The sequence below is a fragment of the Corythoichthys intestinalis genome, chromosome 5, assembly GCF_030265065.1.
Source record: "Corythoichthys intestinalis isolate RoL2023-P3 chromosome 5, ASM3026506v1, whole genome shotgun sequence".
Classification (NCBI taxonomy): domain Eukaryota; kingdom Metazoa; phylum Chordata; class Actinopteri; order Syngnathiformes; family Syngnathidae; genus Corythoichthys; species Corythoichthys intestinalis.
In genome coordinates this window covers 46,534,475-46,554,378 of record NC_080399.1, presented here as the reverse complement: position 1 = coordinate 46,554,378, position 19,904 = coordinate 46,534,475, and the positions used below count along the sequence as shown (strand labels likewise).

Genomic DNA, 19,904 nt, shown 5'->3' with positions numbered 1-19,904 from the left:
AAGTGCTGCCTTGGAACAGACAGGGTCTGTGTGTGCGCATTGCGCTTGAGGGGGGATAAGGAAGCGCGCACTGAAATTAATGTGTGTGTGCCGCGACGTTCGAGGCAGCCGGACGAGTTGTGCTCGCGGCAATAAACGCCAAATGTTAAAAGCAGTGTTGTTAATAACGGCGTTACAATATAACAGCGTTACTAACGGCGTTACTTTTTTCAGTAGTGGGTAATCTAATTAATTACTTTTCTATCTTGGCAACGCCGTTACCGTTACTGAGGACGGAAAGGCATGCGTTACTATGCGTTACTATATTGGTCGAAAAGTCTGAGGGAGACGGACTCACCGAGACGACAGAGCAGAGCAGGAGCGGGGGAGGAGGCTAGAAAGTTGTGACGCCGAGCAAACGCGATGCTAGGTAGCTCCAATAATACATGTTGTAGCCGATAGCCGACAAACTACGCCCGCATGTTATGGTAGATATGGTAGACATGGTAGATATCACATGTACTGTATATAGATATAACTAGATGCAAAATGACAGACATGGCACTTAATGCGTTAGTAGACAGCCGCCATCTTAAAGCAGTAGGCTTTTTAGGACGGCTCTGTTGTAGAGAACCTTCCTAGCGAACCTAAGTAAATTTTTATCTAAAATACTTCTAAATCGGCAAAATCTTGACTTGAATCTATCTTTAAATGATGAAACAGTTTTAAAACTTTCATATGTCGAAAGTAGAGAGAAGGGAACTAATGCAATAATGGGAGCAATTTTAACAACTTTTAACAGTTGATTCAGGGTAAAGGGTAAATTAGGGTAAAGAATTGGGCTCGGGCCAATTGTACCAAAAACCTCCACAAAAAAACTTCACATAGTGTGGCCAATGTTTTTTTTTTTTTTTTTTTTTTTTTTTTAGGAAAAAAAAAAGTAATTATCACCAATTACTTTGCCAAGTAACTAATTACTCTTACAATCAGGTAATTGAGTTACTAACGCAATTACTTTTTGGGAGAAGTAATTTGTAACTATAATTAATTACTTTTTTTCAGTAAGATTAACAACACTGGTTAAAAGTGATCCTGATCATTTCCACATGTCACTCCAACAGTCACAGCCAAGGAAAGTAACAGAAGCATTGAATAAAGCCAAGCATTTTTTTACTACTATTTCATTCGTGTTTAAAAATAATTCAGTGCGACAGTAACATGTTTAAAACTTATGATAATTATTACATTTGAAGTGCTTAAAAAACATTTATTAAAATATATATGTATATATATATACAGATATACATTTTTTCATTATACTTTTGGGGGGGGGGGAAGTGAAAAAACATGTCTTATATGTATCTCTTTCCAATGCTAAATCTGAATAAATACAATGAACACACAAAAAAATGGGGGGGCCGCCACTTCGCGGTTTTCCACTTATCACAGCGGGTTCTGAACCCCATCAACCACAAACAATAAGGGATCACTGTATTCTATTCACTGAGATGTACTGTATTGTATATCATAGACTATGGTAATCCTTGCAGGGATGTCAAAAATCACCATTCCCATGTCAGCCAAGAGTTTCGATATACCCTGGACTGTTTGCGAGAGCAGATATTTAAACTCAAACGTTACCTCACTCACATTCAACATGGACAATTGACAATTAAGAGTTCTTGGTGAAACTAATTTAAAAGGGAATGTGAGATGAAGCCAGAGTACTCTGAAAAAAACCTACACATGCACAGGTAGAACACGTATTTTTCAAAATTCCATTAATGTTTTGTATTCTTCTGCAACTTAAGGACCATAGTTTCATAGAGCTTTCCCCCCCCCAAAACCTGCCACACTTTTAAACCAGAGGGAAGTGATGTTTCATAAAATGGAGTTCTTTCAATGTAATGCAAATGAGATGCAGGTTTAATGTGGGCCAAAGTCAAAACCTGCTTCATATTATTTTTAAACAACATCAGACGCACAACATTCCAGTCAGACACACATGAACCATATAGGCAAATGTAAAATATGTTTACATATGATAAATGGCAGTAAGTTACATAATGCAAACAATCGTGTACACTTACAGCGTCTAGTTAGACTGACTGCGTGAAGAAATGTTTCTTTTCTGTGAGCCACTTTAATGTTCTCTCTCTGAAGCAATGCTTTTGGCACATCTAAGCTGTGCTATCAGACAAATCACTTAAAGAACAGTCATGTGAAAAAGTCTCTTGTGGAATTGCTGCATCAAACCTGAAAGTGATAAAAGGTTAAGGTGCTGCTGAGTGGTGACATTTTCAAGGAGCAGAAAAGTAAGCACATGTGGATCTTGACAGGCTATAGACCCTACCCACGTGACGTCACAACTCCGGCCTCCTGACTGGTGCCGCCCAATTGTCCGTCAACACATCGTGTTTACCTGTTACGGCTACGTACATTCCTCCTATTTACGGCGTGTTTTTCTGCTCGTTAACATTAATAATCAAAATGGTGAAGGCGTGTGTAGCGGTCGGTTGCAATAACAGAGAAGATAGACGGAGAGACTTGAAGTTCTACCGGATTCCGAGAAACCCGGAGAGGAGAGAGCGAGATGGGCTGCTGCAATTCGACGAGAAAACTGGGCTCCAAACGATTACCACAGATTATGTAGTAGTCATTTTATATCTGGTAAGATGCATTTAATATATATTTAGAGGGTTTTGGGCTGACAACCACAATTAAGACCATTGCTAGGCTAATCGCCGACAACATTACACGTATGTATGTAGTGAGAGTGCTATCGCTAAACCATATAAACATTAAAAGCCCTAGCTCCATTGACAAATGACATGAAATACATTAGACTTGACAGTGGCTTTTAGCAAGAACAAAAGATTTTGAATTGAAAATTTCGTAACTCACCTTTCCAAGCACAAGATAGATTCCTGCCGAATTTTCGTGGACGAGGGCCTGTTTCACCCAACCAGCAACGAAGTATTTATAAGCCTCCAAGCTCTTAAAGTTTTTCAAACTTTCGTGAGAACAGTCTGATTTTGTGTGGACAAGATAGTTGTAAATATCAGGGTAGCTAGCAGATGTCAGGCAAATACAGCGAAGACAGCGGGTCGAAAAACATCGATTTAGGCATCAAATATGGATCTGGTGAATGGATAAACTGAAGCTTTTCCACATAACGCCTTTTATGCAACGCATACAGTGAGTTTACGGCATCCGAAAGCACCGGGTCTTCCATGAAATGCATTATAAATTGCTCGATCAATTGAGACCATTGATAATACAGACACAAAATGACGGACAAGGGGGCGGAACAATACAGCGATCACGTGATTTTGTGACGTCGGTGGGTAGGGTCTATAAAGTTTCAGGGGATGATATGCATGTCCATCTTTAAATCTACATAGAGTGCTCTCAAGGGCTTTTTGTGAGACTCCCAAAATCCTCCATCAATGGCTTATGATGCTGAAGATGGAAACAAAAGAGAACTGCAGAGGGTATAGTAACGTGATGTGGAGGATTAGCAGCCCACCAGCTCTCAGAGTTTGCTGACACCTTCCAGGAATTCCTCAGGGCACCTCCTACTGCTGTGCCTCCTTTAGTCCACCCTCATCTGTAAAACCCCACAAATCATTCCTCGTTTCAGCGTGACTCAAACATTCTTGCAACACCCATTCCCTTGCTCCCACTTGCCTGCCCTTTCTCATTCAGCTAAGAGAGACGAACACGGACAACGAACCCCATTCCATTACTTTGGATTAATCATCAGCACAATTTCTTACAATCATACAATACAAAGTGTGTAACAAATGATAGGTCTACCCATGCATCTCACCTACCCAAAAAGTGTTTACAAATCAGTAAGTCTGCTTGGAGGGGATGAGAAGTAGGCTATGATGGAAAGAGTGTGGTTGTGTTACTCCAGGGGTTACAAAGGTTCTGGGGAGAGTAGCAGGCAGAGGGCAAGGCATGCTGATAGTCTCTTTGTTAGCCTTTATGCACCATGAAAGAATAGCATTAAGTCCCAGATACGCATTGCCTATTCCCATCTTAGGTCGCGAAAACTCCACCTCTCCTTCTTTTGTAGTCGAGTTTTCACGCGTCAGCAAAGATAACTTTACTAGTCCTTCTCAAAAAATTAGCATATTGTGATAAAGTTCATTATTTTCTGGAATGTACTGAAACACATTAGTCTTTCATATATTTTAGATTCATTACAAAAAACAAAGCGGCCTTAAGCTCATCCACAGTGTTGGGTCTGGTGTCTCTCAACCTCCTCTTCACAATATCCCTCAGCAGGCCAATTGAGCACAGTAATGCAATGGTCATTAAACCGTTTACCAGTGGTTTTGGCACTGTGAGCAGGTGCCAGGTCGTGCTGAAAAATGAAATCTTCATCTCCATAAAGCTTTTCAGCAGATGGAAGCATGAAATGCTCCAAAATCTTCTGATAACTAGCTGCATTGACCCTGCCCTTGATAAAACACAGCAGACCAACATCAGCAGCTGACATGGCACCCCAGACAATCACTGACTGTGGGTACTTGACACCGGACTTCAGGCATTTTCTTCTCCCCAGTCTTCCTCCAAACTCTGGCACCTTGATTTCCGAATGACATGCAAAATTTGCTTTCATCTGAAAAAAGTACTTTGGACCACTGAGCAACAGTCCAGTGCTGCTTCTCTGTAGCCCAGGTCAGGCGCTTCTGCCGCTGTTTCAGGTTCAAAAGTGGCTTGAGCTGGGGAATGCGGCACCTGTAGCCCATTTCCAACACACGCCTGTGCACGGTGGCTCTGGATGTTTTTACTCCAGACTCAGTCCACTGTTTCTGCAGGTCCCCCAAGGTCTGGAACCGACCCTTCTCCACAATCTTTCTCAGGGTGCGGCCACCTCTTCTGGTTGTGCAGCGTTTCCTGCCACACTTTTTCCTTCTCTTCTTTCCTTCAGGCTGTTCCCTGAGTGCTGTATCAAGGCCCCTCAGTGGGAAGCCACTGAGGTGCGCCTATTCGCTCAGAAATTTCTTTCTGTGTCTTAGCCTCTTGCTTGAGGGTGTCAATGATGGCCTTCTGGACAGCAGTCAAGTCGGCAGTCTTGCCCGTGATTGTGGTTTTAAGTAATGAACCAGGCTGGGAGTTTTTAAAAGCCTCAGGAATCTTTTGCAGGGGTTTTGAGTTAATTCGTTGATTTAGATGATTAGGTTAGTAGCTTCTTTCGAGTACCTTTTCATGATACGCTAATTTTTTGAGATAGGGATTTTTGGTTTTTCGGTTTTTCTTGACTTTTTTTTTTCTTAAAATCATCAATATTGAAACAATAAAAGGCTTAAACTACTTCAGTTGTGTGTAATGAATCTAAAATATATGAAAGTATAATGTTTATCAGTACTTTACAGAAAATAATGAACTTTATCACAATATGCTATTTTTTTAGATTTACCAGTAGTAGCATGAAGTAGCCTCAAACTATAAAACACTATACACTCGGGACACTAAAGATGAAAAACTAATGTTTGCCACTTTGAGCAAAAAAAGAGTGTTGTATGTCTGTTTGGTTAGGCCATGACTATTGTTTCACTTATTTACTGTAGCTATGCCTTGCTTATCATTATGCCTTTTTATCACTGAGACTAATTACGCTGTTGAAATTTAAATTCAGTGCCTCCTACAATGAAAATGAACTAAGGCTTGCCAGACGACATTGCAGGTGAAGTGGAGGACATGAAAATAAAACAAGTGAAAAAACTAGAACACAGAATATTTTTCCTGCTGACAAAAACATTGTGAAAATAACTCCTGTTCACAGTGAAGCAAAAACAGCAGAAAATAAAATAAAATAAATACAACCTGAAAGACACGACGTTTGCAATGGTACTTTGGAAATAAACATTATGTTCTTCTGCATGTTATCTGGTGGGATGCAAAAAAATCTTTTGAATAGCCATTGTTTGTGGATATAATATGCTTTTACCTCAGCCCTAAAGCATTTCACGTGAATCTCCTTTCTAAAGGGGCTTTCCCAATGTGGGTTATCATGGTCAGATATTTACTTCCGAAAAGGGTTAACCAAGGGGGTGTAACCAGGTTTTTAAAATCTGGAATGTGAGCATATTTCAGTTTTTGATCATGTTTAATTGGCCTCTCAAAACTGTGTTACTGATAGTGTTAATGGCTGCATGTTAACATGTCCACTGTTGTAAATTTCCTGTTAAAACGAGACTTGTACAAGTTACTCCTTACTACTCCCTACGACCTAAAATACTTTGGTGATCCCTTCCAAGATATCTTATTTGTCTTTCTTGTACAAACAGTTTGCGTTGGCTTTAAAAAATTTTAAAACAGGTGTGCCTTCAACAATGTGTCACATTTTTGAGAAGCTGTTTCGAAAACACTTGTAATTTAAACATTTGACCTGGTTCTGAGCCATTTTTTAAAATCATTGACTCACAGGGGCCCTCATCTTTATCACGTGTAGATAAGTCAGTCTAATTCAGTTTTCACCCCCCCCCCCCCCCCCCCCGAAAAAGAAACACCGACCAAATAACCAAATACAGGAACCAATATATTACTATTGTAATCATTCAAAAGAAAATGAACAAAAAGAGAAGCAAGCATAAGCCATAGCAGCAAGTATCTGGGTAGTTCAGTACAATGAATTAATGCTCAGACACTAAAGTTTTGTTTCATCGAAAATAATCTAGATTCTTTCCAGTCCTATTGAAGGGCATTTTTCCAAATAATCAGCTAAAACTGTATCTAGGTCAGTGTTGTTAATCTTACTTTATAAAAGTAATTAGTTTCAGTTACAAATTAATTCTCCAAAAAAGTAATTAAGTTAGTAACTCAGTAACCTCATTGTGAGAGTAATTAGTTACTGAGCAAAGTAATTGAGGTTATTTTTTATGTTCTACACATTATTAAATTATACATTGTAATAACATCTTTCACATCAAAGATGTTAATATTAACTTAGTGATGAATAATAGAGCTATATACAGTGTTTTAGAACATTTGTTATTTATTTGAACTATTGATAATCTCAAACTGTATGTTAGGCCTACTGCATAATAAGCAGAACACAATCCTTAAATATCACATAAAGCAGTGGTCTCCAAACTATTCCACATAGAGCCGCAGTGGTTGCAGGATTTCACTCACACAAGACCACACCTTTTCACCAATCTGGTGTTTTATAAGTGTAATCAGTTGATTGCAGTCAGGTGCTGCTTGTTTTAGTAGAAACCACATTGGTTAAAAAGTCTGTGCTTGATCGGTATAAACAAAAACCAGGAGCAACAGCGACCCTCACGGACCGGTCGAGACCCCTGCCATAAAGGAAGAATATTGAATACTGATAAAAAAATTTTTTTTTAAAAAAACGCAAAAACATAAACTTGGGTAAAAGGACTCATTCTTGACTATAATTTCACTGAGCGAGAAGTAGTGCCGGTGTTCTGACGATTTGGTCTCTCCATCGAATTCATTATCACAGGTCAAATGTGCATTTTGACCATTAAGCCTATTAAAAATGCTAATCATCGTAGATCGCTAAAATATGCTACTTATAGTAACAGTCTTATTTAAAGGAAGTTATAAGCCTGTTGAAATACACTACACCTAAGCTACTGCAATATTGTTGACAAGACGTTATATGCCTGATAAACTGTACTACTGCATACCATAATTTTATTAGTGATTTGAAAGTGGAAGTATCCAATATAAACGTGTCAAAACGTAAGGTAGATTTGTTCGAAGGGACAGCTTGCATCGAGAGTCCGTGCCGTTGAGTTAAGCTGCTGTCAACAAAGGGGAGTTTACTTCGACAACAACAAATCGACATAACACCGGTACTAATCAGGGCATGATCTTCCCACAATTATCATCACATTTGCAACAGCGTCACCACACCCTTATCTCCTCCCCCTCCCGCTCTGCTCTATCCAGGCAGGAGGCGACTAATGTGTGAAAAAAAAATCAACTGTCGACAACTCGCGCTTCGTTCAACCAAATTGTAGCAACGCGCCCCTTCACATCCTCAGTAGTGGTAACAGCGTGGCTAAGAAAAGTAAATTACACACTACTGAAAAAAGTAACAGCGTTTCTAACGTCGTTATTTATATACTCCACCGCCGTTATTAACAACACTGATCAAGGTCACATAAGAGCATTAAAGCACAGACACAAACTGTTTTAGCAAAACAAGATGGTGGCCATAGTTGGGGATATGACTGTTAATTTGACCATGATCCAAACACAAACAACCAGAGGAGAGGAGCAGGAAATTTGCGTTTTTGCCCTCAGAGCTTTCAAGTGGTAACAGGTCAGGGTTCAGAAGTGAACAAAAGCTTCCTAAGACGCAGAGCAGCAAAGCAGATGCCACCAGACATTCTCATTCAATTTCACTCACTCTTTGTCTCCACTTAGAGCATCTACTGTATATATGGGGCTGTACAATTATGGGAAAAAAAACTACAATCACGATTAATTAAACCTGCTACCTCTATTACAGTAAATTATCACACTTCAGTTGATGTTGTAAATTTTAGTGTAATTTTGAAATGAGTATTAACCCAATTCCAATGAGGTTGGGAGGTTTTAAACATTAAAATACTGTAGAATACAATGATTTTCAAAACATGTTCAATTTACATTTAATTGAATGCACTACAAAGAAATTTGGTATTCGAACTGATAACTTCTTACTAGATGTACAGCTTCAGCTGTTCGGGGTCTCCGTTGTCTGTTAAGCTTCATAATGTGCCACACACTTTCAATCATAAACGGGTAGAGAGTGCAGGCTGCTCCAAGGGATTGGGCTAGTTCCCTTCCCTAGTGAGGTGTGGGCTGTTGAGTGGTGTACCCTACCAGGCCAGCCTGGTCTCGGGGCCACTAGCAGGCTCGTTTCATAATGGCGACGCAATTAAAATTTTTACAACTCATTAAATACGTTTATTTTAAATGTGAAATTTAACGTTTTATACCAAACGTGAATGGGGGATGGCTGTGTTTTGAAGGCAGCCTCCAGTGGCAATTTAATGGTACTGGAGGTTTATAAAATACCTCGTACATTTGTACCTATTTCTTCTTCAACTTGTTTTCTGGTTACCCCTCGGACGTTGCGCCGCATGTCAGGCCTTCCGTGTAACTACACGACTAGTGTGTTTTAACTGGATTTTTAGTCCAAAGAGAATGTAATAGGGGCTTTAATCGAAATAGCTCACATTGCAGCTTTACCTTGGTTGGTAAATGGCAGGGAGCTTTAATTAATTTTTAGTTAATTGCACAGCCCTATGTCCACTTTAATGTGTATGATGTATTACCCTAATTTGTCAAGGTCAAAATGGTCTTCTAGTTGTGGTCCTTCAATTGATCAGTCAACTGTAAATTTACTCCCAACATTGTTTACAACATAGTTGCTGCTGAATGTCTGTGTAAAAGACCTATCCAAACACCTGCAGGAACAACAGCCTTTAAAAGCTTTAACTGGACCAATCTTGTCAGCCCTTTCCCTTTGTTGTTGTACCGGATCAAAGCCAAGCTGTAGCTGCGAGTAAGTGAGAAAGTCCTTTGTAGCTTCAATCATGCATTACACACAGACGCGACTAGGAAAAAATACTGTACTGTATTAAGCCTGTCGCAATATGCAATAATTCCATTTATCGCGCGATATATAAAAATGGAGGCGATAACTTTTCCGCTGCGATTTATCGCCTCGCGTGCACGTGTGTGTGCGCGTGCGGCAGACGTGCTGTTAAAAGTTCGTTACCAACTGCGCAAAATGCATCTTCGTTCCAGGTCCGCCAAAAACTAGCGCCAGAGCCAATTGTTCCCATTATATCCTATTGTTCAACGTATACCGGCCGCGTCAGTGCTCCGGAGTGACTGTGGACCATCTATGGCGCGCCGGTGTTCGGCAATTCCTTACTACGCGGCGAAACGTCCTACACAATGCTCAGGGCGCTTGCGCATGCATTCACACGCATGCGCACATCTGTTAGAGGCGGCGATTACTCACTATTTTTGTTTTTATTTAGAACCTTTTCACAGCCTCAAAGATACTTTTTGCATGTATTACCCTCTCATACTTTTAACCATTGTGTTTTTTTGTGTTAGCTTTGAAGCAGTTGACCACATTAGTCACGTAGCGTGTTTAAACCGTCCTTATTTGATATAACTACATTTAAGTATTTTCTGCAGGCATTTTTTTAGTACCTTATTCCTGTATGCATCTAAACAAAACAAGTTTAGAGCGCACGGTAGTACTTTAGGTCTCAAATTCGACTAATGTAGGACGTTTCGCCGATATAGATATTTTGGCAGAACACCGGTGTTGTTGACGTGCGGGCGCTCCCGTCAGGAGTGACATTTCACGCGGGGCGGCTATTTTTCGGCACAACGCTGGATATTTACAATTAAGTCCGCCAAAACATTGTTACCGACTTGGCTGCTACGAATAACCTCACTTTGACAAAGAACAGCTGAATGAAATTACCGGTAAGAGCGCTGTGCTTCAAACTCGTCCTGTATATGAAAGCCCTCATATGCTGGTGTTGTGTAGTAATGAGCAGACGTGACTTCAGCGGCGCTTGGTAACTTTTTTAATGCGCGCACACACTAGATATCATGAAATGGCAAACTAGATGTGCTACTTCCCATGCCATTGGCTACGTGAGCCCAGAGTGATTATGGGACATGTAGTCCATATACTACATCGATGAATTCTAAACTGTCATTTGTCACATGAGATTAAGAAGGCCAAATCAATCCATACCAGTGCCTATAGATAATGTTGCAAGTATTGTTAATTCAGTACGTGACACAAATGGATTCGGACCATAAATAGGATGTCTTGCTCATGTAGTAAACCTAGCTACTAAGAGAGCTGTAGCAATCAACGGTGTGCCCTGCCTCACTTTACAAACAGTAAAGATTGTTCTCAGCACTTTTATGCAATTTTTTTTCATATCAGTAAGAAGTAAGCACATAAATATTATGCACTAAAATGCATGTTTATATGATGGCAATTTAATTTTTGCTCGTTAGCAAAAAAAAAACAAAAAATACAATTGTTTTTTGTTTTTTTACAGAGCATTAAATGTATTGAATCGGATCGAAAATCATGTCCCTCGTATCAAAATTCGTACCGAACCATGACTTAACTGTATCATTGCATCCCTATGGAACACCATTGCAGAAGATATGACGGGAAAATTTTTTCTAAATGCTGAAGTTGTTAAGTGCATTTTTTTTTTTTTAAACACATTTTATTTATTCTGTGTTTCTGTGCGGTATAAATATTGTTGTTTTTTACTTAAGAGGTATGGTCTATTGGTTTTAGTTGTGATTTCTTAAAAAGCAGATTTGAATTTAAGAGTAAATATCGCGTTTAAATGGGTGTACTTCATCTATTAATATATACTGTATTCGCACTGTGTTATTGTAAATTGGTTTAAAAAATTGGGGGGGGGCGCAATAATATCGCATATCGCAATAATTTATGAGAATAATTATCGCACACTAAAATTTGTTATCGCGACAGGCCTATACTGTATGCCCTCATGTGCATGTAAGTATGATGACAAGAGTGACTAAGGCTACATTCATACTACAGGTCTTAATGCACGAATCCGATTTTTTCGTGTTTTTCCGACTCGAGTGAGGCATTAACTTGACGGTCTGAACGTGACAAGTCGCATAGAACTGGAACATTTCAAATCCGATCTGGGTCACTTTTGTATGTGGTTCAAATCCGATCTGGGCCACATTTTTCCAGACTGTTGCGGCGGTCTGTACTGTCCAGTCTCTCAAATCGGAATTCATGCAGCAATCACGTCATCAAAAAGCGAGAGAGACGCTAGGGTAGAGGTGCAGCTGTGCGTTATTAGCCCCTAGCTTGCCTTGAACACGGCTTTTTAGGTAGGGTTGGACTTGACAACAGTCACAAAAGAAATAAAAATGAGTTGAGGATAAGGCTGAGAATGATCGGTTTTGTGTCTGCAATATTTCAACATTGCTTACACGGCCGAGAGTCGGGGCAAACTGCCCGTATGTGTGTGTGACATGAACGGACAGTGCGTGCATGCTATCGATCCGTATACTTTGAATATAAGCCTTGACGGGGATTATTTATGTCTGTTATTTGTGCCCTCTTTTTAAAAAGCAAAATATGATATCCCTGGAATGATGGATGACAGCCAGCATGTGTGTTCATTTGTTTTGATGCTTCTGCGCATGCGGGTCGTCTTGCTCAGCGCGTGTCGGACTGCGAATTAGTGCGCATGCGTAATACTTGAATGGTCTCAATGGACAAAGGCAGTATGAACGGGCACGCCAAAAAAAGATATGATAAAAAATCGGATTTGTACATTAAGACCTGTAGTATTAACTTAGCCTAATAGAGTTGGGCAGTCGCAACAACACCAGCTGTATTTTAAAGCAGAGAATGTATGCCAAACAAGCTCACCCAAACTACACACTTGAAAACCTGTTGAATTTTAAAGAGTTCCATCACCATCTTTATCAGAAGTGGAGAGTGTGCGAGAGTGAGCGTTCGTGGGATTGAATTAATGCGTGTGAGCAGATATCCTAGATTATTTATCAGCTCTTTGACAATGGCCAAATGTGTGAAGGCTTGTGTGTCTGTCAATTGATGTCATTCCTACAGTGGTATGAAAAGGTTTGGGCACACCTAATAATTTTCAAAATTTTACTTTATAAATAAGTGATTGTATGGCTCAGCAGTTTCAGTTAAATAATTCAGATAACAGACAACCCTGCCTTTAGTGATTTCCTGAATTGGTCCTCATACAAAATAAGATTTAAAACAGTTTTTTCCTCCCAATGAGACTTGCAGTATATCTAGTATCAACGGTGTTGGTAATCTTACTTTAAAAATGTAATTAATTACAGTTACAAATTACTTCTCCCAAAAAGTAATTGCGTTAGTAACAGTGTTGGGAGTAACACCGTTATTAATAACGCCGTTACGTAACGGCGTTATTTTTTCAGTAACGGGGTAATCTAACTAATTAATTTTTCCGCCGTGACAACGCCGTTACCGTTACTGACGGTCAAAAGCGGTGCGTTACTTACTCTGAATAAATTGAAGAAACTACCAGCCGTGTCGAGTCGACTCTCTGCTCTGTTGATTTGTCATCCAAGACTTGGGATGCGTTCAGGTTCGAGAATAGCGCACGTACTTCTGACTCCAAGCTGTTTGTCCCTGCTCATTCAATTAGACAATGCTTTCCAAAGTTTGGTAACGTTTCTCTGTTTGCTACACCTGATGCTAGCCTCGTTCCCATCTCCCACTGTCAGTCAGCAATAATTCTGCTTCCATCTTGAGGACGGCAGACGCTTTGAAGGTGACGTGAATTGTCGGGAAACGAGCCTACCTAAATGCAGCCCCTCGAGAGATGCGATGGAAGTGATTGTGATTGGCTGAGGGTTAGAGTCATGTGTCATAGTAAGCCAATCAGAGCTGGTGATTTCACAAGCAAACCGGAACAGCGCGTGCGGCAAACACACACACGCAAAACAGATGCACAGGGTCGGGATGGCAGAGCATTCAGATGAAAAATAGTGCTTTAAGAGGTGGAGATATAGACACTATTTCAAGTTTGTCGAAATTAAAGGAAAGAACCTGCATGTAATGTGTAATTTATGTCCCGGGGCAAAGCTTTTGTCGACATCTGTGGTAAGCAATTCAAATCTGCTGAAGCAACTAACAAGTTAACTACCTGTCTGTTTTTCTCTATTCCACTGACTCGAATACTGCTCAGAAAATTTCAAATTCTTTAACATACAACAAGTTATTTTTAGAGTAACGGAAATAGTTACTTTCCCTGGTAACTAGTTACTTTTACTATAGAGTAATTCAGTAACTAACTCAGTTACTTTTTGGAAGAAGTAGTGAGTAATGTAACTAATTACTTTTTTAAAGTAACGTGCCCAACACTGGTTAGTAACTCAGTTACCTGAATGTAAGAGTAATTAGTTACTTGGCAAAGTAACTGGTGATCATTTTCATGTTGTTGTTTTTTTCTCCCCCCCCAAAAAAAAAAAGGAAACAGGTCACACAATGAAGTTTAAAGGTTTTTTTGGGGGGACAATTGGCCCTAGCCCAATTCTTTACCCTAAATTTAACTACACACAGGGGCATTGCGGATATTGCGATAACTAGATAGTAACCTTTGCTATGTGTGGAAGTCATTTAATGTTGTGAATAGACAGTTAAAGTTGTTAAAATGGCTCCCGTTATTGCATTAGTTCCCTTCTACTTTTGACATGTGTAAGTTTTAAAACTAGTAACGGTAACACCGTTGCCAAGACGAGAAAAGTAATTAATTAGATGACTCACTACTGAAGAAAATAACGCCGTTATATTCTAACGCCGTTATATTCTAACGCCGTTATTAACAACACTGAGTATCAACAACTAATAAGTCACTGCATTATATCAAAGAAGGAATGATACTGATTGTCTTTCATAGGGCTCCTTTGTTGTCAAACAATGTAAAAATGGTCACGCTGACTGTTTTACAGCTCCTCTATGTTGGCAGCCATGTTGTGTAAATGGTACAAATCTGGTGAGGTGCGCTTTGAACTCCAGAAGTTATAAAAATATAAAACTGAGGGCTCCAGACTGCGACCGAATGGTCGCATTTTGTGACTAAAATTAGAACCAGTACGAGTATTTTTTGTATCTACTCGCACATGCGCGACCAGTAGCATTGATTGTAGGTTTGTTGTTGTTGTTGTTGCTGGCAAACTCTTTCTTATTTAAATCCACTAGTTGGCGGTAATGTAATGACTAGAGCTGTCCCGACTCGTCGACATAGTCGACGTCATCGATGACGTAAATCCGTCGACGAGCACAACATCCCGTCGACGGTTAATGAAGGGTTAAAAAAAATATATGCGTGGAAAGTTCAGAATGTCGGATGCTCTGTATGCAAGCGGGGAAAGCGGCACAAGGCCAAAAAAAGCGCACCAGAGTGTCCAAAACATTGACTTATTTCAAAGAAACAACGGAGGGTACACTCTTCTGTCCTGTCTCTTCAATGCCAAGCTTAGATGCACGTCGGCCGTTAATAAACACCTCAAATGCCGTCACCCAGTTTGTAATTTTTTTTATTTATTTATTTTTTTTGTACACCAGAGGGTGCTGTCGCCTTACTGAATAATAATGTTTCATTGACAATGGGCCTATAAGTGCTATTAGTATTGTCCTTAATGCTAACTGAAAGGTTTATTTCATGTTATGGTTTATTTTATGGTACAGAAAATTATATAAGGTTAAAAGGTCATAAATATATACAGTATATACAGTGATTGCACTCAAGGGAGAGATTGTCAATGATAAGGTAATAAATTAAGGTAAAGGCAATTCATTGATATATAAATAAGGTTTAAAAGGAAGAAGGTGAAAAGTTTTTGTTAATTTCTAATTGTGTTGTTTTATTTGTGTGCACCGCAGCTCTTACGGTGTGATTACATCAAGGATGGAATAAAAGTTGTAAACCATCAGTTTAAGAGACCACCTTTTCAATCGGGATGCTACACTAGTGAATTCTATCAGCATTTGAACTCATTGTTTATTTGTGATTTATTATTGTTATTTACGTCTTTATTTGTACTTTAATAAATAATTTAAGTGTTCCAATATGTTTTTTGTGAATTGATAAGCGTCAACAAAAATTTCATTGCTAAATTAGTAAACAAACCCCCCCCCAAATTTTTTTTTTTAATTATTAGATTAGTCGACTAATCGTAAAAATAGTCGGCTGACTAATCGGGAGAAAATTAGTCGTTTGGGACAGCCCTAGTAATGACCTGGTTTGCCAAGGGAAAATACAACAGAAGTAAAAAAAGATGGACGTGGGCGACATGTAGAGCGGGTTATAATTGGTGGTTTAGCGGGAAAACTTGATAGCATTTGCAAACAATGACGAAAAGGACAATAAGGCCCGGTTCATACCCAGGTCTTAATGCACAAATTTGAGTTTTTGTCATATCGTTTTTTTTTGGAGTGCCCGTTCAGACTGCCTTTGTCCATTGAGCCCGTTCAAGTATTACGCATGCGCACTAATTCGCAGTCCGACACGCGCTGAGCAGAAAGACCCGCATGCGCAGGAGTATCAAAACAAATGACTACACATGCCGACTGTCATCTGTCATTCTAGGGAGATCATATTTTGATTTGCAAAAAGAGGACACAAATAACAGACGTAAATAATCCCCGTTTAGGCTTATGTTCAAAGTTTATATGGCTCGATTGCATGTACGCACTGTCCGTGCATGACACATACACTTACGGACAGTTTGCCCCGACTCTCGGCCGTGTAAGCAATCTTGAAATATTGCTCATATGGAGCAGGAAAAAAAAAAAGACCATTCTCAGGCTTATCCTCAACCCATTTTTATTTTTCATGACTGTTGTCAAGCCTAACCCTTCCCAAAAAGCCGTGTTCAAGGCAAGCTAGGCGCTAACGCACAGCAGCACCGTTACCATTGCGCCCAGTCTCTCTCGCTCTTTGATGACGTAATTGCTGCATGAATTCCAATTTGGGAGACTTGACAGTTCAGATCACCGTGACATTCTGGAAAAATGCGGCCTGGATCAGATTTAAACCACATACGAAAGTGGCCCTTCTTGGCCCTTGGTCCACTTCTATGTGACTTGTCCCGTTCAGACCGTTAAGTTAATGCCTCACTCGAGAGTCGAGACGGAAAAACTCGGATTCGTGCATTAAGACATGCAATATGAACCAAGCCTAAGTGACTACTTTCTTTCCAACAAACCCACTGGCACCGTTACAAAGGAGGCCGACGTGGGTAATAAGTCCGACTCTGAGGCTAAACACACGGGAGGCGATGACCGATGGCTAAAGTCATCGCCGTTGTGCGGAGAGCCAACACACGGACGTGATGCGACTGCAGTGGCAAGCGACAGAAACACGCGCCGCCCTCTGTTTGTGCTTCATCGCTCATCTCAGATTAGCTATGAATTTGGAGAGCATTTTAAATATTCCCAGGCTCCCATACAGCTGCTTTTTTATTTAAGTCCCAGAAATCATGCCAAGAGGTATCATAAAGTATGTGCTGGTCGCACAATGCTAAAATGATACACTCCTCTATGTTGACAAAGTGGCATGTGGATGTCAATTTCCAGGTTGGTCAGTGTCCTTGCAGGCGGTTTGTCAATCAATAAATCCGTTGATTGAATGTAGTGCCAGGTGACACCCACAGAAATAGAACAAAATTCCCATGTCAACCTAATTTCTAAGCAGTACACTGGCTGATGTCAAAACCGATAGAGAATAAAACATAAATTCATAAGTTTGTAGTTATATGCATTAATTATGAATGTATTTATTGGTGAAACAGTGAAAATAAGAGAAAACGTTGCATGTCGATTTACACTGTGCACCCCTCAATCTTCTGCTCGCGCCTCTAAAATGTTTAGTTGGGGGCCAATGTGCTTCTAATAAAAAATGTTTGTCCGGAGCCCTGAAAGCACCCTGACAATTGAATTTCAATATAATAGGTCAAATTGATTGATTGCCCATCAATGGAGTTAACATATTCCATGGCGATATGTATTTGCACTAGAAATTGTGACTTCTACAGATAAAAGACCCCTCATATAACGCGCTTTTTGATAAAGGATTCCCAGACGGATAATGGATATTTGAAAATCAGGAGGTCCTTCAGGTTACTGGACTGAAAGCACCTAAAGGAAGGGTCAGCAAGTCTGCGTCTAGTGTTTCCATAGAAACCAAATAATGATGCAACCACCTGGTTGGTGGAGCCCAAGAAGAGGAGCAGTGAGGGTACCACTTCAGGTTGGTTACCATGCCAAAGAATTCCACTCTGGTCATGTTTTGATTACAGACACAGAATATTTTTAACCTAATAGGCATGGACTACAGATCACACATTGCAACAGGCATCTCCTAACAGGTAATACCATGCCCATCAGTTTAATAACACAACCCTTACCAAGTTTCCATGTTAATCCGATACCTAACACAACCTCAATATATCCATCCATCCAGCAATTTTCAACACTGCATGTCCTTGAAATGGCCAAGGGGTGCTGGTCCCTGTTCTAGCTGACCTCGGGGGAAAAGCAGACAACACCCTAAACCGGTTGCCAGTCAATTGTAGGGCAAACAACAGAATTCATTAATAGTGTATAATAAAACAAAGTAACCCAGAACTTTCTTTTGTTACAATCTATTACAATTTGAGACAATGTGGTCATTATTTACTCACCTCTTGCAGCCTGACTCTGTGATTGTCTGCTTGGCAAAAAAGGAGATGAGGAAGAGCGAGACAAGTCTGCTACTGACAGCTTGCGCTACCTGATCCACCACTGCCTATGGGAGAGACACAAACAGACATGCTTACAGAGGTGCAGAGGGGAGGGAGCTGCTGAAGAGCAACAGAAGGGGTGCCGCCATTCCCTGTTGCCTGGGCAACCGACGCTCTTACAAAGAAATCATCCAATGGCAAACACAGGCAATTGTTATCAGACAAAAAGTCACATGACTGCTCCAATGCAACTCACAAATAGCAGATTTGAGAAGAGAGGGGGACGTGGTGCTTGGGGGTGGCATGTGGAAACAAGCAAAAAAAAAAAGGGGTTAAAAAAAAAAAATTTGAAGAATTAGAAATGCTTGCCATCACAGCAAAACAAAACAAAAATAGTGCAGTTATAAAAATATAAACTGAAGCGTATTTGCAGTCAAATAATACATTAAAACTTCTTCGGGTTAATTATTCTTATCACAATGCGATCTTGTAAATGTCAATGATACCGATGATGATGACAATAAACTATAAAACAAACAAACAAACAAAACCTGTAACAGCGAGACTCTATGCCCATGAAATGAGATAAATGTTAGATCATATTAAAATGGCAAAAACGTGGTTTTGTTTATTGAACTCCACCTTTCGAAACATTTGGGCCGCAAATCTTAAATGCAGCCACTGTATTGGACGATGCAAAAATATTGCCAGACAGACGACATATTCTTCTTCTTCTGGTTTGTTTTTCCTTCATATGAAAACGCTGCCTAGGCATTGGTTAATAGCGGCTAATGGCCCGCTCTAATTGGTCTGGAGCAAGTCAATAGCAATAGCTGTTTGGTATGCAAAGTGATCACGTGTGATCACACAACACAAAGTGCAGTGACTGTCAGGAGAAAAAAAGGCTGTGTTCAGTGTTTACCAGTGGGGGGGGGCTCAAGTGAAGTTTCGCCATTTTCAGCCACTGTGTCAACTCTAGTCTACATGATGTCATTTTGTATTAAAAAGAATATAAAGTTAGTAAGTTAGTTAAAAATGTATAAGTTAGTTAAAATGTAAATATTGTTGTGGAAAGAGTTCATCAAAAAAACAACAAAAAAAACATTCAGAGTAAGACTTATCCTCCTCCAGCCAACGTGGATTTGTACTTAGGGCAAATCATCTTTCGCAATCAGCGATCTTTGACGCTATCCTTTTATCCCCTTCATTCAAGCTTCTCACTCAGCGGCTGTGAGACTTAAAACCTCAACAAAGTTGCTTTCCCAGCTAAGTCTAGGCTACCATTCGTCTTTGTAAGTTTTTAGTTAGCTTGTATATTGAATTTGAAAGGAAAATGTGTTTTGCTTTTGCTTTTTCATGGTGCTAACCTGTTGAAGCTACTCACACTTGGAAAAATATAATTGTACGTTTTAAATGTATTCATTTCGTATATTTCACTTACCACGATTTGAGAGCTCAATAAATTGAAGAAAAGTACGCACTGTGTTTGGAGTGTTTGTTTTTGGGTTCGCTGGCTGTTTAGCAGAATAGCGTCACTGACACACACAGCAACAATCAGGGAAATGGGTGAGCGCTGCCGCGCTAAGCCACTTCTGGCTGCAATTTAAGGACAT

General features: G+C 39.9%; 1 protein-coding gene across 2 annotated transcripts in view; it reads right to left on the bottom strand.

Annotated features, from left to right (window-relative positions):
• rassf7a (Ras association domain family member 7a) overlaps positions 1 to 19,904 on the bottom strand; it is a 70,703-nt gene that overhangs the window by 35,973 nt on the left and 14,826 nt on the right. For both annotated transcript variants that reach the window (XM_057836225.1, XM_057836222.1), the window contains exon 2: positions 18,253 to 18,356. The gene's annotated coding sequence lies outside the window, so the exon portion shown is untranslated. The remainder of the gene's footprint in view (positions 1 to 18,252; positions 18,357 to 19,904) is intronic.